At 43.3% G+C, this 13208-nt stretch overlaps 1 protein-coding gene across 1 annotated transcript in view; it reads right to left on the bottom strand.

Annotated features, from left to right (window-relative positions):
* LOC126464665 (zinc finger protein 236) overlaps positions 1-3384 on the bottom strand; it is an 864481-nt gene extending 861097 nt beyond the window's left edge. The window contains exon 1 of the mRNA XM_050096252.1: positions 2972-3384. The gene's annotated coding sequence lies outside the window, so the exon portion shown is untranslated. The remainder of the gene's footprint in view (positions 1-2971) is intronic.
* Between the last annotated feature and the right edge of the window lie 9824 nt (positions 3385-13208).

The raw sequence follows: 13208 nt of genomic DNA, 5'->3' as shown, positions 1-13208 counted from the left end.
ATCGTTATTTCAAAACTTCGACGTTGTAAACAAAAAACTGGATTTATTTTAGCTGTTTACTGCACAGCTGTCATTTCTGTAGCACCGTATAATGTTATAATATTCCCGTTAAAGTGATAAATTTGTGAATTTGTTTTCGTCGTGCAGCCCATGTACACTAATTCAGCAGTAAATACTTAACACCAAAAGGAAGGCTATACATTCCGCGTGTAATACTATTATGACTTCTCTGGAGGAGCCTTCAGAGAGGCAAACGACCCTATTTTCTTACCACTAAAAATACCTCCTTTTCTGGTATGAAAGGCATCTGGTTTGCTGTTCATGCCCGATGACGGTGCCAAGATATGATTTAAGCAGCACAGGAGATATATTTGTGTAATTCGGATAACCCAACATTCTCTCTGTGCAATACTGCACCAAGAAAATTCAACCGATGCTTACTTAGAAAAGTAAAAATCGCCCTGTGTATACGACTACTGAGAGTTGTCACCAACATTGTATCTGTGTATCATACACACTCTTCCAGTATCAACTATGTGGTGCTCTTCCCCTGTTGAGAAGCAAAGAACTCCACCGATTGAAGTAAGCATTCACTCCAAGCGTGGTCTCGATGCAGACGGTAAATTGTTTCAATATTTTTATTTCCACCTCCAGCGTAGAACTGTTCGACAACAGTCTAGTAGCAGTTATAATTATCTGCAACATTTGTTGTAACACAACCACACCATATAGAAAAATTTAAGGAGAGAAAGCGCGTAGAGTCTAGTTTTCTGAGAAATAGAAATGCGTGTGCAAGCGCTCTCTATTGAAAGCACTGTTGAGAAAAAGCTTCAGTTTCCTTACTGGGAGACAATGTAATACACAAACAAAAAATTATAATAATTAGCGAGCTGCATCAGATTTTATACTAAAGTTTTCAATCACGTCCTTTGGTTTGGCAACAAAAGGAACACATTACAATTCAAAAGAAGCTAACGGCAAAAATCAGAGTTCGCAAAGAAAAATTAAGATCTTTCCTATGAGCCTTAGAATATAAATTTCAACGTAAGCGCTCCACACGTGACCAGTGTCGCGTTCCGTTGATAAAATTTTGACAGTTGATCCACAAGATTATCCTGCATAAATATACACCACAATTTGAGATGTTTGTTCTCACAGAAGACGTTAATAACCACATTTGTACGTGATTCACCACAAAATATCCCAAGAAAAACTTCACCTGCCTTGTTGACGCGCTATGTTGTTATTTATTTTTTACAGTGAAAGAACTTCTTTACGTGAAGGTCTAAGTACTAACCAAGGACCATGCACGAGCATGTGGTTTTGGGAAAATAGGCCGTAACAAAGAATTTATTCTTGGCCGTACGTTATACTGTGTAAGATCAACCAACATAATTCACAAACAATGGACTGGTTCATTCTCTGAATATTTTGGTTTCGATTATCGCATGTTGGCAATGCTTCTAAATTTATGACACGTTAAGGATTCTGACAAGACGTCTATTGGTATCCAAATTTAAAGAAAAACTTTAGGAAAGGAAAACCCCATACGTTTAAAATGTGAGAATGACTATGAAGCGTAACTAATCATGATATATTAAAAATGCAAACAGTTTCAACACGAAATAATGCGATGAACACTGCAATGCATGACAAATAATCTGATTCATAACCCGCTTTGTTCTATGAAAGTTTCTTAAAACAAAACAAAAATATTACTGGTATAAAGTTTGCTCACGTGAAGATGCTGCGCGAAACTATAAATTCTAATTTATTTCTTACGTCTAGAGCAATCTCTTCGCAAAACAGTGTATTTTTATCGTAATTATGTCGGTATTCGTCGACGAAGTCGGTCTCTTCAATTTGTCCCAATGATTTGCATTGTTACTGTACACTTCTGACACAAAAAGTCTATTGTGGTAAAGCTGTTTCAAAGTCAAATATTCTTAGTAGCGGATATTTTCAAACGTACTAATACACAAAAATAATGCAAATAGACGCAGCGTGATACACTTTTCTTAAAAAGAGAGATTTTAATTATTGCAGTGATTTCGTGTGACGAAAATATTAACTCCGAAGCTAAACCCTGGTAAAGACGCATTTTAAACAACTAGAGACAACGAAAATAAAAACATTACAAAATACACCATATGAATAACACGCAAAAACGATCACGTCATTCCGATCGCACACGGAAAACAGTATCTGAATGACAAGAACTGAAGAAATGCTCGGAAACTGTCCAACAAGTTCGACACCGTGCTCACTATTAACGTCACTTCGCTTAAAACCACATTTATAGTAACTTTCACACTTTTTTTACACATGAAACTACGTCAGTTCCGACATTCACGAATTATTTCTTTCGCTACAGTATCGTAATCATACTGGTGAAAGATGTGTATTGTTGTGACAGTAAAACACATGTGCACTTAACAAAAAAAAGGCAATCGTAATCCAAACGTGCGCCAATCAATGCACCGCTGGAGCGTCGCGCCGCTATTGGCCCGGGCCCGCCTCTAAATGTTCTTCTGTCTCGGACGCTGCTGCCACCTGGCACCGGGCGCGGCAAACACAACATAAATCTTAGCGCTAGCCTCGCGAGCGGGAGCTCGGGTATTCTCAGCGCCGCCTACCGCCGCTCCGACCAACCCAGGCTGCTACGAGTTGAGGTTATGTTGCCTCTAACTGCTTAGTAAAAAGAGATAACGTCGTCTTTCAAGGCAAACGAGCAAAAATTGAACTGAGTTGATGATCTGGTGTTGTCGGAATAAATGATAAACACCGGTTATCAGAAGCTATCTGTTTCGCTTGCGGAGCAATATACGGTGCCCAACATGGACGCCCGCTAGCGAGTGAAATGACACGAGTAACGTTTCACACGACGTATGTCAGCAGCAGAAAGATTCACAGGGAGGAAATACGCTAACTGCGATCTCTGTGACACCAGAAATAATGTAGTATCACTTACCTGTGATTTCGAGGTCAGGAAAAAGTCGGGGAAATGCTTCTCGTAGCACTGTATTAACCCCCTCTCGCTGTGATCGAATGGACTGGCCGCGCAGTGGAGGGGAGCGGAGGGGAAGGGATGGGCGGTGACTGGCGCAGGCTCCGCCCAGCACGCGTGACGTCACCAGCAGACCCATGAGGTTACTCGCACCGCGGCAGCGCGCGGTGGCGGTGTTTGCTACGCGACGACGTTTAGATTTTCGGAATACTCGGTGACGAGGAGTTGACAGCGGGAGCCGCGCGGTGCGTGAGGGAGCACGAAGTGAGCGAGAGAGGGGGGAAGGTGTCGAGAGTGAGAGAGAGGGAGAGGGGAGGGCGTGCGAGTGAGAAAGAGAGAAAGAAAGGGGGAGGGAGAGAGAGAGAGACAGCGCGCGCGCGGACTACGGAGTGGCTGGTGATTGCGCCGCCCGGTCGGCCGGCCTGGGTCTATCTGTCCGCCCGCCGGCCGCCTGTCTACTGTAGCGGAGCCGTGTCAGTCAGTCAGTCAGTGTCTGTCGAGGCTGGCTGACCGCTTCGCCCCGCCGTCGCCACCGCCGCCGCCGCCACAGCCGGCCAGCGTTGCGTCGCCACGCCACGCCGCTCAGTTGTCGGCGCGCAGGTGACCGAGGAGGAGCTACTACCACCACCACCGGCGCGCTCTGTGCTTTAATGTGATTGTTGCGTGCCGCGCTCTCTGCGGAGTGGGGGGGTTTCCCCGCGCGAGTGAGAAGCGACGCGTGATGTGTGGCGTCACTATGACAAATCGGTGAAAACTAGAGGAGAGGCAGGGAAAAGGGGCAAAAATAGAGCGAGAGAGAGAGAGAGAGAGAGAGAGAAACGAAAAGTGTAGGGGAGAGTGGAAGAGTAATTACACAGCTCAGTGTTTGTCGCGGGCGTCCGTCGTCATGGTGATGAAGCGCTGCTGAAACTGACACTTGCCGTCACAACTGGCTCGCCGACAGCCGTCAGCTGCCCGAGTGCCGGAGGTCGTCGTCGTCGCCGCCGCTGCAGCCATGCCGAGGAGGAAGCAGGACTGTCCGAAACGCATGAAATGTAAGTACGCGGCCCTGTGTTCCTTCCCCGGCGCGGAGTTTCGATTTTTGCGCCGGCCCGGCGCGGCGCGCCCGCCGGCTTCCTCTTTGTGCTGTGAGTGACACTTGAGTGACGGGGCCACGGGGGAGAACCGGGCGGGCCCTTTTGTTGTCGCGCGCCGAGCACATGGCTGGGAGCTGTAGGTCGCGCAGGTCGATGCAATGTAGCGCGCGCGCACACGTGCGGACCGCCGCTCACGTGGAGACGCGGCGCAGCGCCGGCGATAACGCCACGCCACACGCCACATGCTTACCAGCGCTCCACTATACACGCCCTCCAGTTTCCGTAAATTCGGATACTGAGCGATTCACTTGTTGTAGACTGCTTCGATTTTCTGTAGACCGCTGACCACCTTTGTAGTTTTCAAGCACACCGCGTGATATCGTCTCTTATTGGGCATCTGTGGCACTGCAAAGCTTTCAGTAGCGTGACAACCTAGAATTTTAGATTGTACGAAACCGGCCAGTATAAAACGTGCGATGTGAGGCAGTTTTACTGTTTAAACGCATTTTGCATTACTGTTGCCAGCGATATACAGTCAGCAAAGTACTCTCGGTTTCGGAGGCCGCTTCGCTTTTCTGTAGCTGCATCACAGCCGTCGTTTTGGCTGGAGTGCGATATTTGATCCCCCCTCAAATCTCGGTTGTGGTGATAGTCTGATATGTAGCATAGCCCGAGATCTAGATTAGCTCTGACTTGTGAGTTAACGAAGCCAACGAATGTGACGCCAAAGAAAGACCAGTCTTTAGCGTAGCCTAACGTTTACCCAGCCCTCCACAACACACGCTCTTCAGTTTCCATCAAATTCCTAAAAATAAATTCGAGTATGGAGCAATTTACTTGCTGAAGACCTCTTCGGTTTTCTGTATACCGCTGACAACCGTGGTAATTTGCAAGCAAGTCCCGTAATGTCGTTGATTATTGGACGTCTGTCGCGCTGCAAAGCTTTCTGCAGCTGCCACAACCTAGAATTTTAGATCGTATGAAACCAACCAGGATAAACTGAGCTACGCGATGTAGTTTTACTGAGTGGATACGTTTCGCAAACAAAAAAAAAATACCAGTTCTACTTTCGGAGACCGCTTCGCTTTTCTGTTGCTGCCTATCACTGCCATCGTTTTGGCTAGAAGGTTGATACTGATATTGGATCCCCCCTGAAATCTCGGTTGTGATGACAATCTCGTCTGTAGCATAGCCCGATACTTACGTTAGCTCTGACTTTTGAGTTGGCAAAGCCAACGAATGCGATCGCCAAACTTAGGTTGTTGTAACAGATAGACCGGTAGCGTAATCTAACGTTTACGTTTGCGCCATATTTAACGCATTCATCGTCATAAAAACTGAAACAGCAAGGTAAATTCCAGAAAACATATATTAGATAATGGAGAAGTCTTAGACAATTATTTTGATATATACTAAGTTCATATCAGTAAACTAAAAAGGTGCAAGGGTGATGGATTGCGTAACGCAATTAACCCTAATTCAACACAACCCTCGTGACATCGTTGTCTATTCGATATACGCGTCATTGCAATCATTTTGATAACCGCGACAACCAAGAATTTTAGGCTGTGCGAAACCGGCCAGAATAAATTGTAGTACATCAGCCGCTTTACTATAGACAGACATTTTGCTTATTTGTAGCTACTGAGATTTATAATCAGCATTGTGAATATACTCCCGTTTTCAAGCAAACAAAAAAGAACTATAAAAATGCGCCTCTACAGTTCACAGGCGAAATCTTTCTACATCGTTGTTTTTCTGACTTACTAACAATTTTAGTAATATTGTCAATTCCGCCCCAACATGCCTAGCAGCTCTCGCGATATGCTTATTAGTTTTAGTCAAACAGCAAAAAATAAAGTCGGGAATGGAACGCTTCGCTTTGCCGTAAACTGCCGATTACCGTCGGCGATCTTAAGCAGATAACCCCTAATCCAATGCAAAACGCGTGACGACTTTCTTTCTTAGGTAAACGTGGCAATAATCGCAACGACACGGAAATTTACATTGTGTGAGTGCGACAGAATAAACCGCGCCACGTGAGACGGTTTCACTGTACAGAAGGCATTTTGCTTTTCTGTAGCTACGATACACAACTAGCGTCGTGAGTACAGACTCTTTTCCCGGCAAAAAAAAAAAGGCAAATGTTCGCCAGTCCTCTTTTGTTGAAGTTCTTTCGCTCCTACTACATCCTAGAGCATACCAAAAATTTTAATAATTTTGCCAATTTAAGACTTACTTTAAAAAATGCAAAAAAAGGAAATAAAACAGCTGTATTTGCCCATTTCGTATTCCGTCGTGTTTCAGTATTGGCAACCTTACCTTTGTTTATACCAAAATATTTCTGGAAAAATCTTACTTTTTACTGTAGGTATTGGAATCTACGTGATCGCCCTCGTGGTGTGAGTAAAACAAAAATAAAAAGTGTCATGAACCTTCTCCCTTCATGTTTGTACGTCATCTCAAGCTTACCACGTGGGTTTCGTAGGTAATTTTGGTAACCGCACCACCTCCTCTATCTGTATACGTTGTAATACAAACATAGTTTAGGAGGAAATTCCAAACAAATTCTCGAACGTGTGTAGCTAAAGAAATCGTCACGACTATGTACCAAATCTCATTTCCGCACTAAATAAATTTTCGCCACCCTTTCCTCCTTTAAGGACGCAAATACTTGCAGATAAAGCCCCAAACTGCTCGTGAATTTCCTTACACCGTCAACATCTGTCGCATTTTAGGCCAACACCTGTGACAACATCGGGCCAGTGAATCTCTGTGAAATTTCAGTTTTCTGTCACTGCTGAAACAGTCGTCTTTTCATGCCTGAGCACTTCAACCAGTTTTTTTCTTCTGCTTTTCATCTTATCGCGTCCTAAAATATTTCATATATAGGTATATCATACCTACATTGTGGACTGAGACGTACTTTATTGAGAACTGTTAAGTTCTCTTGAGAGCACAAGAAAAAGTCGCAATGTATACATGATTCCGCTTTCCAGATGAATCTTTGCTTTTCTCCTGGTGCTTATATTTACTGCAAGTCATTGCATATTAGTTGTGTGCCCTATCAAAGAGATCATGGGTTTTAGCATCGTTAGTTTCCTCCAGTCCATCACAGTGCATTGCCAAATAAACTGAAGCGATTATTGTTGGAAGAGACAGGATTTTATTTTTTTTTTTAAATTTCTGGTATTTATCTTTCACGCTGATGTGCAGTTCGTCTTCTGCTGCGGAATAAATACCTTTACCAGCAACTTTTTCTACAGTCAAATCGCTGTATAATTTACCTCATGAAACGCATATTTTTTACCCACTACTGTGCATTCCTGTGTCATTACAGCAGTAGCTACAGAAACTGTTTCATATTGTCAGTACTCTGAACCGGTACAACGAAACTCTGGGAACTATTGTAGAGTGCTGAAGGAATCTCCAGATTGGCATTGCCAAATAAACTGAAGCGATTATTATTGGAAGAAACAGGTTTTTTTTTTAATTTCTGGTATTCATATTTTACGCTGATGTACAGTTCGTCCTCTGCTGTGGAATAAATACCTTTACCAGCAACTTTTTCTACAGTCAAATCGCTGTATAATTTACCTCATGAAACGAATATTTTTTACCCACTACTGTGCATTCCTGTGTTGTATCACGAAGACTGCCTCTTCAAGATAACGTAGATACCGCCAATAATGCTCTAGTCTTTGAACAAGTAACATTATCGCGTTCTTTTTCCTTTCAGTTTGGAGAGGAGGGTGACAATGGTTATTTCGTTCCCGTGTCGTCCTGAATGGCACTTCTGCCACGTTGAATATTGCCGTTTTCTGAGGAGGCCACGGCGTGGAATAGAGCAGGCGAGTGCCTTGTTAGTTGGTCTGTTCCTGCCACTCGGAGAACTTAGTGCGGGTCGCGACGCATTCCAGTCGTCGGTTCCGGGAAGGCGGCTGTTTGCTCGCCCCCAGAGAAGACGCGCGCCGTGAAATTGGAGGCCCTCGTGGACAAAAGGCCGCGCCAGATAAGCGCCGCACGTGTCCATCCATCAGACGCGCCCGCCTGCCAATCAGGTGTCAGCCGCTGTCTTTGTGGCGGGCGCTCCTCATCCATCTCTTGTCGCCGCTCCGAATTAACACGGCTCCAGCTGCCGCCAAAAACCCCGGGCCTCGCGGCGACCCCGCTCCAGGCGTTCGAAACACCGGCGATACGCGACAACTGCGCCGTATAGGGCCAATGTCACAAGCTACCGGCAGACTCCGGTGGACCCTGGCCGAGGAATACTCTGTTACGTGAAATTATCGGTACACTGGACGAGAAAGAAGAAATAATCACCATGTGTGACAGATCACATCTCTATCAACGTGAAATGGATCAGACCCTTAAGGTATCATTCACTTTCATCGTCCGCGATACGATACAAAAGCGTAGCAACCATCTAAAATGCAATCTGACACTTTGTATACTTTTGCCACTGTAGCGAAAATAGAATTCAGACCTTAATTACAGCAAACCCTGCACACAGTGGTCTCAGGACGAATTTCTTAACTTTTCCTCGTTGTCATCTCTCAATTACTGTATGTATGTCGCACAGAAACGAGACGAAGAGGCAGCTTTTCGCAACCGCTAGCGCGTATGATTCACTGCTACGTTATCCATAATTAAATATAAATCGAGCCTGCAAATGTTGTCATTATGAATCTGCCATCTGGATGTCATTACAACAATAGCCACACAAACCGTTTACATTGTCAGTACTTTGTATCAGTACTACACCTTCTAGGACCAGTCAAGGTACTGGCGGATTCCTATGAACGCTGGTCGAGCATTACTGTTATGTGAAGTTACTGCTGGACCGGACGAAAAAGAAGAAATAATCACAATGTGTGGAAGACTTCGTCGCGTCTCTATCAACTTCAAATTGCTAAGACCCTTAAGATATCACTCACTTTCGGTACAAATCGTCCGCGATGCGATATAAAGCAGTAGCAACCATCTAAAATACAATTTGACACTTTTTTATTTTTGCCATTGTACCGACAACAGAAATTAATTCTTAATTATAGTAAACTCTGTACGCAGTAGTGATAGGAGGAAGCTCTTAATTTTCCATCGCTGTCATCTCTCAAGTACTGATATATGTCGCACTTAGCAGAAACGAATGAGGCAGCTTATCGTAGCCGTAAGCGCGTCTGTGATTTACCGCTGTTTCATCCAAAATTTGAAAAAGATAATGTAGAAAGACTAAAAATGTTGCCTTTACTAATCTGTGTGGCTGTCCTTACAGCAGTAGCTACAGAAACTGTTTCACTTTGTCAGTACTCTGAACCGGTACAACGAAACTCTGGTAACTATCGTAGAGTGCTGAAGGAATCTCCAGACAGGCATTGTGAGCAAATTTTAGGTTTTAGTGTCCTGTAAGAACAAACAAAATTACTGATGCCTTGTTCAGCTACGCAGAAAGCGGTGCTTAATAGGAAATCACAACTGTACTGGGAAAAAAGCGTGCAAGTGCGAAAGAGAGAAGCTGTCTTCCGTATTCGCTTACAGCTGGAATGTGCTTAGGCGCCAATATACGGTAAATTTGTGCGTTATGTGAAATAGAATTTAGAGAAATGTTTGTAAAGACTGTTTGTCACACTGAGATTATTTGCTCTGACATAGCACTAACAGTGACTTGACAGGAATTATATCTCTAACACATTACATTGACTGCATACGATTGTTCAAGAGAAGCAATCTGATTCTAGCCTGCCCACATAAGTCACAATTGACTTCTCTATGACGTCGACCACGCGTAATAAATATCGCCAAGACTGGAGACAAACACTTTGAAACAAATATCTCAGTCTCTTCGCGCCACTTAAGGAAACATAATCTTCATACAAATCCATTATAAAGTACAAGTATGGTAAGCTGAGTGGAGACGAAAGAAATTGTTTTGCACAGTCACTAGCTTCCTGTGTAAATTTCTGTAAAAAAGTACTGTGGAATTCTGAGGCTTTTGCATGGATCTAACAGCGGTAGAGTGGCAGGTTTTTCGCTTAGTTTCGTAAGGGCGCAAATGCCATTTTAAGCTCATTAGTGGCATAGTTTAGTAATACTATTTTATTGGTAATATTGGTGGTACATAAAGCACAATAACGACGTTAATTTTGTAGCATTTCTGTCCTGTCCCAGAATCGTCAGGGGAACAGAAAAACAAGTAATGACGTAAATGCTAGTGACAACACTACTGGACACACTCTTCGGTGAACTGTTCGATTAGTACGTATATACGACAATACTCTACGCATCACGTCGCTGATGAAATTTTCAATATTTCGACGTTAGAAAAAGTATTCTCCCATTACAATGCAAATCATAGCCAACGTCTTACGGAGAACGCGTGTTCTACCAAAAAATGCAATTTACTGGTAGCAATTGGGGGATTATTTATTTTCACACTACCTGACAGAGCATTATTAGACGACAGACAGCCTCGCTGGATCGTATAAGGAACTTTTCCAGATTAAAAAACGTCAATCATTTACAACGGCGGTAAATTTAGCCTTGCGACTTACTGTTTTAAAACAGCAAAGTCTTTTGGCAATAACAATTGTGGAGCCTTAGAAACATGCAAAATATATTCTTAGACTTCTTACAACTGCAGTTGTTTCTGTTTTCACGAATGCTGTTTGACTTTTCCATAATTCTTAACACTAAAAGTAACATACCTGACAATATGCGTCGTGAAGAGAAGTACTGTACAATCAAATGTCGTACTTTTTTAGAAATAAGTTAATGAAATAATTACTTTGATTAAAACCACGTATTTGAAATGTGAATAAAAATTTAAAACAAGATATTTATATGGCATAGTACATTTTAGAATTTTTACTTAAGTTACATTACGTTTATATCTTAATTTGTAGCTTTTCAGCTTTGTCATAATTAATAATAACTGATATTTATAGCAACTAATTTTTGTGGACAACTGCATCTACTACATTTTTAAATGTAATTAATATCGCCAAAACGTGAATCAGTAAAACTATGCGTTACGTACATGTCTATACCGAAGAGTCCTTGTTTTAGGCTTTCACAAAGTAGTTAACAAGGAATTTTTCTAGTTTCCTGCTGACGTAGAATTACATGGCGGGTAGGTGGTTTACGAAAGTGTGATGGCAGTACGTACTAGTACTCTTGCAATCAGTAATATTAAGGAAACAAAGTTGTTGCTATTGTTGCGCTGTAGGCATATTGTCAGTAGAAATATCGTTATGAAACGGTACGTCATGAAACATCACCTGGCCATTACACTTTTGCAGATAACTTCTGGTATTATAGTTGCTTACAATTTTTCGTGGCTCTCAAAAAGATGCTAGCAAGTAAAAATTATCTGTAAGGTTTTTTTTCTAAAATATACGTAACTTATCAACGGTCGCCCACAGAATAAAAAGAGTCCTTATATCATGAAGGCTATTACGATTATACCGCTTGATTCCATGCATTTAAAATTTATAGTTTAGGGCTGTAGGCTGTAAAATTTCCGCCACATGCGTATCTCGTTTTCAAAGCGTCGTAGTTATGTACTTTCGAAGCCACACTCGTTGCTTATCTTTTCCGATCATAATTGCATTATTATATGAGAAAATGGAGAAAAAAATCGTCAGCCACTAGGTAGCTTGCTACTTTGGATTGGTATACCCTTGCTTTCTTTAGAGCTATGAATCAGCTCTCTCGGCAGTTACAGCAAAACACATAGCTTAGTGTAAAACTGAAGCCGCGGTAACATTTCGACGAACAACACAGTATTATGTTAATAGGTCTGACAAGAAAGTTAGTCACTGAAGTATAAAACGCAAAGCAGAGGAAAAGAATCTGCGGAAATATTATGGTCTTGAAATGAAAGAGACATACGCTTCAAGAAACTGTAGTGCCACGCACAATTTTTGTAGTCCCTTCCTAGCATGTGCAGTTGATCTAGTTCGCAAAATTGCTTGCTTCTGCGTTTTTCCAACTTTTCTTTCATGTCTAGTTCATCTAGATCAGGGGTGTCCAACCCGCGGCCCGTGGACCGCATGCGGCCCAAGAAGTGAGCATCTATCACACGATCCGTGAGGGGAAAAAAATTCCATGAAATTCCGTTAATCTAGAGTTATCACAAATTGAATAATTTCAGTCTGAAACTCCAGCCACACAGTGCTATTCTCTCATTGGTCGACACTTTTTTTTTCCTCCGTGTCAGCGGTTATTGTTAGAGTTAATTATATTATGGGCGGCACAAAAATACTCGTCACCTTCCAGGGCGACATAGATAAGCTAAAAGGCTGGACATCCCTGATTTACATGGTAAAATTTTATATTTTTCCTCTGGCAGTTAACACTTAGGGCATGAAGCACTGCCACGCTCAGATAAAAGAACTTGAATCTCGAGGAATCTTCGAGTGATGCGCAGCCCAGCAGGAAAAATGCTGGTGTAGCGATGCAGGCGAGACGCAAGGAGTTTGCGTGGAGGCGGAGAGCCGGGCAGTCAGATAAGGCCCGTAGGCTTTCCGAAATCTGTGCGGGGGAAGCGAGCGATGCGACACGCAGGTGCGTGGCGGTGCAGCGGCGCCTGTGTTACATGGAGCGGCGGCAGGAATGCCGGAGAGGTGGAGTGGAGGCGGAGGCGCCACGCCAAGTGAAATGGACCGCGCCGCCGCATGTTTTCGGCACGGCTAGTAGCACGGGCCAAGCCCGCCCCCGCTCGTGTTGGCCACCGACTTAGGAAAAGGGAGCGCCGTCCTAGGACAAACGGCGACCACGGTAAAACACGACTGTTCTTGCCTTCTCCTCTTTGCTTTCTTCCATGCCCGCACTCTAGATCATTTGTTGTCATTCCCTTTCTCACCCTCTGATTTCAATGTCCAATCTCAGTACCTTCTAAGATACGAAGATAATAAAATAGAAATCGCTGGGGAAAATCGTGAACGTGTAAAAAATATTAGGCAGAACAGCTGTTCCCCTCTTCATCTTGTGGCTTGTCCGTGTCTGATTTAACATATAATTATAGAGGTACGGTTCTATCTCGAGCTGTCGCAAGTGAATTCCCTGTAGTGGATGAAATTGCAGAGTCCACAGAATATGACATACTAGAACAAAATATCAACTGT

The sequence above is a fragment of the Schistocerca serialis genome, chromosome 1, assembly GCF_023864345.2.
Source record: "Schistocerca serialis cubense isolate TAMUIC-IGC-003099 chromosome 1, iqSchSeri2.2, whole genome shotgun sequence".
In the NCBI taxonomy this organism is placed as follows: Eukaryota; Metazoa; Arthropoda; class Insecta; order Orthoptera; family Acrididae; genus Schistocerca; species Schistocerca serialis.
This window is presented reverse-complemented; position numbering and strand designations above follow the sequence as displayed.